We start from the raw sequence: 8,223 nt of genomic DNA, 5'->3' as shown, positions 1-8,223 counted from the left end.
AGTATGGCATTTTGTACACCGCAACAAGTGAGTTCAGGATGGTTGGTTACACTGACATTGATTGGGTAGGAAGTGTCGATGACAGAAAGAGCACATCAGGATATGTTTTTCATTTGGGTTTTGGAGCCATTTCATGGGCCTCCAAGAAGGAATCCATAGTTTCATTGTCAACAACAGAAGCAAAATGTGTCACCGCAATAGCAGCAACGTGTCAAGCAGTTTGGTTGAGAAGGATGTTGAGGGATCTTCACTACAACCAAGAGGGAACAACAACTATATTCTGTGACAACGCATACGCAATTGCATTATCAAAGAATAATGCTTTTCACAAGAGGACCAAGCATATTGATGCTAAATATGATTTTATCATAGAGTTGATTAATAATGATGAAATTGTGTTGCAGCATGGCAGATCATAGGAACAATTTGCTGATATTTTCACAAAGCCATTAGCACATGAAAGTTTTGTTTATCTCAGAGACTATTTGGGAATTGTCAATGACGAAAGTTGTGATTAAGGGGGGGGGGGGTGTTGGAAATAATAATCCCAACCACCATCTTAAAAACACTGACAAACATGATTCTTGCCCGGTCTTGAAAGAAATCCAAGCTGCCAGGCATGGTTTGATATGCGCAAACACCTCCTACCTGCCTTGAGAACGTGAAGCATCATCACCATCACTGCGATGGGTGACTTCAACCCTGCAATCCATCCACGAAGCGTATGTCCCGAAAAAATCGGTGTGATATGTGGAAAGCCTATTCTTGTCTTCGTTCGGGTATCCTGACCCATGTGTGCCATCACCAATAACTCTAAACCACAGTCCAAACTATTGTCTGCATAAATGCCTCTGCAATTCCGACACGTGTATCATATAGTGCTAAAGAATCTGTGTGGCGTAGCTTCTGCCTTACACCATGGCCAAGGGATGCAGATCTGATCTATTTATAAGATTGGCCAATTTTATGTTCCGATTGGCAAGTGGGAAGTGCTTCTGTTTGATGGAAAGTGGTAAAGTTCTCTTCATGTGCAGAAGATCATGGTTGTGTAACGCATGCAATAATAAAGTATATTTATGAAGGCTTCACTTTAAATAGCTTAATGGGATGAACTAGATGGAGGAATGGTAGATGCAGATCAATCAAAATATAAGTGTGAACATTGTGTATGAAAATTGACAAATGGATAGGATAGGTTAGGTCAGAAAATATTGGTATCTGTAATAACATACTAATTATTGAATAGATTAATGTGACGCTTATTAGTTATAAGTAGTTTTTAATAAGGTCAAGTGGGTGTGATCTGTTTTTTAGAAGTATAATTTATTTTATAGAAGGTCAAGTTGTAGAATTGTCAATGTCTTCTGTACCCACAATGTTATTTATAACAGAAGACCACATAGTCAAGAGATGGTGGCAATTCCATAAGAAGCTTTAGTATCAAGACTAACCTGTATCGAGACTAACAAAGATGGTTTGAAGCATTTATGTCTTAAATGGATCAAGTGGGAAGCTCAAAAGTGTGGTGAAGAAAAGAGAGTGAGATTTCAAAATGGATATGAGAGCTATTGATAACTGTATCGGAGAAATGTGACAAAGAATCATTTATTGTTGTAATCTATGTTACATGTAAACATTAAGGGAGAATGTTCCACGCAATGCTTCCATGTCATGTGTAGTTGTTATTATTAATAAAGAAGAATCAGTCTAGATGTTGTTGTTTCCTATGAATTGTAATGTATGTTACATGTAAACCTTAAGGCAGAATGTTCCACGTAATGCTTCCATGTCATGTGTAGTTGTTATTATGAATAAAGAAGAATCGGTCTAAATGTTGTTGTTTCCTATGAATTATAATTGTGATCTAGATGTGTCTAAATTAATAATTTATGTACTATATATATGTGTAACTATTATGAAAAAAATAAAAAATAAAATGTAATTTATAAACTTAGCTCATCTTAAAGATCAATGCGAAATCTAAGTTCCCCGTTTTCTGTGTCATATTCGGTGGAAGTTTAGTTTAGATTCAGTTGAAACAGTTATAATCTCATAATGGTAAATTTCATCTATTCAAAACAATTAAAAAAATACACACACATACTACTTTACTCCATACATCCATCAGCGGAACATGCTTAAATCGTTCCGAATTTATGTCCTGACGTAACTCTGGTTACTTCAATTTATCAAGCCGAAAGAAGATGGCTAGCAGAACCAATTTCAGATTACGCAATTGTGAAAGTCATAAGAATCTCTACCAACTGTCATAAGCGATTAAAATGAAGCTATCGAGACTCCCAATTATGCAATTGAGGAGAAATATGGTACTAATACAAAATATCGCCACCCCAAGTTGGCAGTACAGCTCTATACGCGATGCATACATCAATTCTATGCTACAGCAACAATCAGAGTCGGGGGCTAATTTGCGTATCCTATTCAACATTATGAATACTAGCCTCCTGAAGTACTCTCGGAGTAATAACCACTTAAAAGCGGGTGATATTGTCGGATCACCTCCGCTTCTTCGCTTCAGCGTTACTCTTACACAAGTTAGCCTTGATACATATTAGAATGGCTTAAAATTGCAGTCCTTCGAACGTCTGGCCAAATTGCCAATTTGCAGGAGCAATGTTATAGGAAGTGATAGTTCTCCCGTTGCTGGTGGTGACCTGGAAGGACAGACTCTGCCCATTTAAATAGGAGTTGCTCTGCCAATTCTGTCCCCAGTTTCGGGACATTGTTTTCCAACTAGTGTTGGAGCCTTTGATGGAAACCGCCTCCACATCCCCTGCACCTCCTACATTGGTAATGAGTACCAAATTGAATACCAAATTGAAGTAGGAGTGCCCATTGATCGTGAATCGAACTCCTCCCTTCCTCACGCATGGCACCCTGCACGCATATATATTAACCTTGCAGCTAAGGATTTCATCCTAATTAAAGTCCAGTTGGAAATAAAACTTCAGGTTGAAGAATAGGATTATAGTGTTATCAGACTAATTAGGGTAGCAATTAATTACCTTCTGAATATGATTGGAATAATGCCACTTCTGTATATGGCGATCTGTTGAAAAGCAGGTTGAGCCATGTCGAAGTGTTGGAGAGGTGGATTGCACCATCCTCCATTGTCGTTGGGAAGAGCATTGTTAGGGGGACAGAGGTTAGTCGCAGTAACTGTCGCAGTGCTTGGTAGACACCACTGGGGGTCGTAGTGGTGGTTGCATTTCATTTGGTAGCAGGCTCCACAGGTAGCTCCATTGTTGAGAAGCGCCGTGCTCAGAGCTGCAGCATTTGTTCCATAGCCTTGGCTATATAGGTTGCCGTATCCGCACGCACCGCCTGTCCAATTAATTTCACGGTCGATTTGCTTAACTAACATATGGTATAAAATAATTATCTAAAGCTGAAAATGAAGCCAATATTATTGAACGTACTACGCCCATGCAGCTCGACCAGGGGTTAAATTTGACGGGTGACCCTACCCGTCAAGGAATTTTTTGTGATGTTTTTATTTTTAAACTGCCCATCATATGACTTTTTAAATTTATTTGTATAGGTTTCATCTAATTTTAAATTGTACTCATAATTGTTCAAATTTTTCATTCTTTGTTGTACCATTCGGCTCAAGTCTCATTGCTACACTTTGTTTTGAGACCTGCTGATCAAATTTTTCAACAAATTTTCCAGATTGTTCAAATGTTCTGAGTTTTTTTGTTTAAAATGGAAATAGTGATAAAATAGAAGGGAAATATATACGGAAACAACAAAAAATAATATGCAGGATACCACAAATAGTAATTTTTGTGAAATAATGTTGATATTCACCGCTAGTATTCATGACAAGTAAATTATTCATCCCTCCCAGTTGTGAAGAAGTTGTGAATAATCAATGACAATGGTAACCAGGGGTTAAATTTGAATAATGAATATATAATCAAATTAAGAAAATGTTTACATGAATTCTACACTTTAGGCAGAGAAGAAAGCAAAATACAAAAATACAATCTAAAACAAAGTAAACTAAAAAACAAATTATCAAGCATTAAAATTAAACGAAGCTAAACTAACACAGATTGGAAAAACTCATAATGAGAGCCAAAATTGGCACTCCTGTAACATTTGAGGTTAAGAAAAATCGTTGTAATTTAAAACTTAGTTACTATTTAAAACTACACTAAAATAATTTAATTACAATTTAATTTTAAACTAATTTTAACACAAATAATTTATAAATTTAAATTTAGATGATTTTTTTAAGGAATTTTATATAAAACATTTCATAATCATAATTGCCCACAAGCGAATATCTGGAAAAATTCAAAATAAACACAAATTTGATCATTTAAAATGCAATTCGACACCAAACCTAGATTGACTCTCTTTTCTTTTGTTTCTGCAATTACTCGGCATAAAATATATCCTGGTGATTACATTATACAGGGCCGATGGGTTTTGCAACTTCTCCACTTTAACACATCTTGACATGACTGAGTGCGACCATCTAGAGAAGCTTCCGGAGCGTCTCTGAAAAAAAGAGAAGCTTCCGGAGCGATTTGGAGAAGTAACAAGTTTAAGAAAGCTAATTATGACCGGTTGTCAGAGTCTACAGAAGCTGCCATAAAGTTTCTGCCAACTCAAGTACTTGGAGCACTTGGATTTATCAGCGTGCTCGACTCTTGAAGAACTATGTATATATTTCAAAGGTCTCTCACTACTGCGAGTTCTATCACTGAAAGACTGCGACAAGCTAAAGAAGCTCCCTGAGGATTTCCAATGCCTGACCTCATTGGAAGTTCTGGATGTAAGAAATTGCTCTAAGTTGGAAGGGAAATGGATAGACGGCATGCTAAAGATGAAGATGCTACAAATTTTGCGCATAGCAGGAAGCGAGTTGTTGGAGGAAAGATGGGAGAAAATTCAAGCACAACAATGCAATCAATCCTGGTCTTGTGCTGTGTATACAAAGGAGGTGATCCACATTTTCAAACATGTTTTCTGTTCCCACATTATAATTAACTCTTTTTATGTTTAGATCCTAAAACATATCACAGGGAAAAAATTGCACAGCATACATTATTTTTCCTTTCCACTCACTTTAGCTTTCTCTTCAGGGTTTTGTCAAATGACGAGAATCTTCTAAAGCAGTTCCAATTAGAATTTGATAGCATGCTCACTAATGGAAAAGGAAAGCCACTGAATATATCTGGTCGTCCTCTCAACAAGCTGCTGCTTGTTATGTTTGATGGCCATCAGGAATTCTATCTTGATTATGCTTTTCCTTTTCCTTTACTTGAGGAGAGTATAGATGACTTATTTAATTTCGAAATGGTTTATTTTGGCCACCATTGGGATCAGTTGCTTAAGAAAGTGGCGCATAGAATAGTGGGGGCATGCTCCTTTTATTGCTAACGGAGACACTAAAACATTGTTTCAAAGACTGCCCTCATTAGTTGATCATTTCGAGACGGACTTTGACCGGAAACTTACCAGCAGTTTCCAAATGACCGCGGAAACTTACCAGCAGTTTACCCCTGCCTGGAGGTCACCGGCCCGCTGCAGCAGCTGCCCAATTAAATCAATCACTAATGCGTGCCACGCCATCACTGCCATGGCATTTAGAACTAATTTGATATTTATTGTTCCGGACTTTTCCTTGAGTTTAACTGGAGTCTGGGATGGTGGGACCTCTAAATTTCTAATATTCTGCCCAGCTATATATATGAACTTGTCAGTTTTTAATATGCCGGTCAAAATAACGTTTTCGAAATTATTTGCAAGTTAGAGATGACGTTTAAATTTTAAAATAAATCTTATTTTACGTATAAAATCGCCAAAAACTTGCATACGGACGTCAAATTTAACCCCTGAGCCCGACGCATCGTTGCCAACGTAAAACGTAGAATGTGCGGATTGCTAGTCGCTACCTAGTGCATAGGCTGTAGCAGCTATCCCCAAGAAACCGAAGGTTGTGGCCAGTATTACGGGAGCCATTTCACAACGAAACAGACGCTCACTTAAAGATAGGTAGGTTTCCTCTTAATGAATATCTAACGCTAGAACTAAGTAGAATGGAAAGTAGAACCGATCATCTGAGTCGATGGCTGATTGGTGAACTCGAACAGATATAAAGAATCGGGAGGTTGATAAGTTATCGAAATTTCTTCCGGTAACGTCGGCACCCACCGCAACGAGCGGATATTGTCTAGATATTAATATCCGTTGGAGAGTCGTTGGGTGCACAGTGCACATGCACCGCTCGTTCAAACCTTCGGTGACATCTGCACACGGGATTCAAGAATCACGTGAATATTGCGATGACCAAGGGGTTCTTATTTTCAAAAGTCTGACCACAATATGACCGACACTACTAGAACTAGGGTTTCTTATTTTCAAAAGTCTAACCAAAATATGACTGACACTACTCGAACTAGAACTAGGGGTTTTTATTTTCAAAAGTCTGACCACAATATGACCGACACTACTGGAAAGACCGACACTACTAGAAAGCGAGAGTCATAAGCGGAAGAAAGTTTTTTGATGAGGACATAAAGTAACTATATGATGTGAAATTTGCTCCAACATAGATAGATAAATGAATTGGTGCTCGTGAGAGGACGAATTTTGCAACGATCAAAATTTTGAATAAATGTAGAGCAGGGGATGAAAAACTTAACTAAAATATCCGATCGTTAATGGATGTATAGTATTAACGAGCAACAAACATAGGTAGCAGCGAGTAGTGGTATGTTTTAGGAGTACTAGGATAATGGTGGACTGTGAGCGCATGTATTAATTAATGCCATCGTAATGGCTGTATGTTTTAGGAGTACTAGGATAATGGTGGACTGTGAGCGGATGTATTAATTAATGCCATCGTAACGGCTATATAGAATAGACGAGCAATGAACATATGGGAGCAGCAGGTATAGTTGTATGTTGGAGGAGGATTAGGATTATGGTGGATTGTGGGGATGTATCAATAAAATTGTTAATTTAAAAATTGTGATGAAATTTGTGTTTATTTAATAATTTTGATGAAGGTTGTGTTTAATTTTTACGTGTATTAATGTAACCATTGTAGTAAAGATGTGTTTTGTTTTTATGTGTATCACTGTTATATAGTAGTTCATAAAAGTATGATTCAATTTTGAAAAGGTGTTAGTTTAGGTTATTTATAACTTTTTTTTATAATTAAATAGTTAATATTTATAAAAATAATTTAATTATATATATATATATTATTAAATATTTTATATTTTAGATTGAATTAATAAAAAATTTAGAAATTTTCATTTTTATGAAATAATTATGTATTTTTTTAAGTTTTTTCTATCTTTTATATATATGTATGTTAGAATAATGATTAATGTTTTATTTGTTTTCTAGTTCATTTTATGAAAATCTTATAATTTATAAAATGCACCATTAAATTGATTGAAATTAAGAAAGATAGTCTTTCGGATTAATCACATTGCAATGATTGGGTGGACGTTTAGAACCAACTAATGTGGTTCATTCTCAGGACAAGGTGAGAAATCTATCCATCTGAGAAAATAAATAGCAAGGATGCATCATTGCACAGTGTTAGCCGTTATGTAAAAATAAATTACTTATTATCGAATGAGTGAAAGTTTATTAATTAAATAATAAAATAATAATATAAGCAGGGCTGACCTAGTCAATTAACTAGTCAATATAATAATAATAATATTAGGTAAAAGTTTGTTTTTTGCTGGTAGAAATATAATATATTTACCAAATTAAATAACTCAAATCTTATAAATTCATATAATAATGTCATAGGAATATTATAAATTTATCTAATAATAGTTTCAAAATAATTAATTTTAGAATTTTATATAATAATATTTTACTAAAGAACTAACATATTTGCTAAGTTAAATAACTAAAATCTGATAAATTATTATTATAAGTTTATATGATAGTAGTTTGAAAATGGTTAATTATAGAATCTCATATAATAATATAATACTAATATTATGAATCTATATAAAAATTTAAATGAAATTAATAATCAGTAATATAATTATTTATTTATATGAATTTTTTTTTTTTTTTTTTAAGATAACTATAAATTAACAAACATTCAAAAAGGACTATAAGGGGGGAAGTCATTAAATAAAACAAGGAAGATAACAAAAGCTAAGAAGGATAAGGGGGAGGAGAGGGAGGCAGAGTTAAGAGGCGAGAGCTGGA

At 35.2% G+C, this 8,223-nt stretch overlaps 1 pseudogene; it reads right to left on the bottom strand.

Moving 5' to 3' along the window:
* Positions 1–2,582: 2,582 nt before the first annotated feature.
* On the bottom strand, positions 2,583–5,997 carry LOC149164779 (expansin-A8 pseudogene; annotated as a pseudogene).
* Between the last annotated feature and the right edge of the window lie 2,226 nt (positions 5,998–8,223).

This window comes from Pinus tabuliformis, chromosome 5_1 (assembly GCF_031772625.1).
Source record: "Pinus tabuliformis cultivar Carrire ecotype Pingquan chromosome 5_1, CPIR1, whole genome shotgun sequence".
Taxonomy (NCBI): domain Eukaryota; kingdom Viridiplantae; phylum Streptophyta; class Pinopsida; order Pinales; family Pinaceae; genus Pinus; species Pinus tabuliformis.
This window is presented reverse-complemented; position numbering and strand designations above follow the sequence as displayed.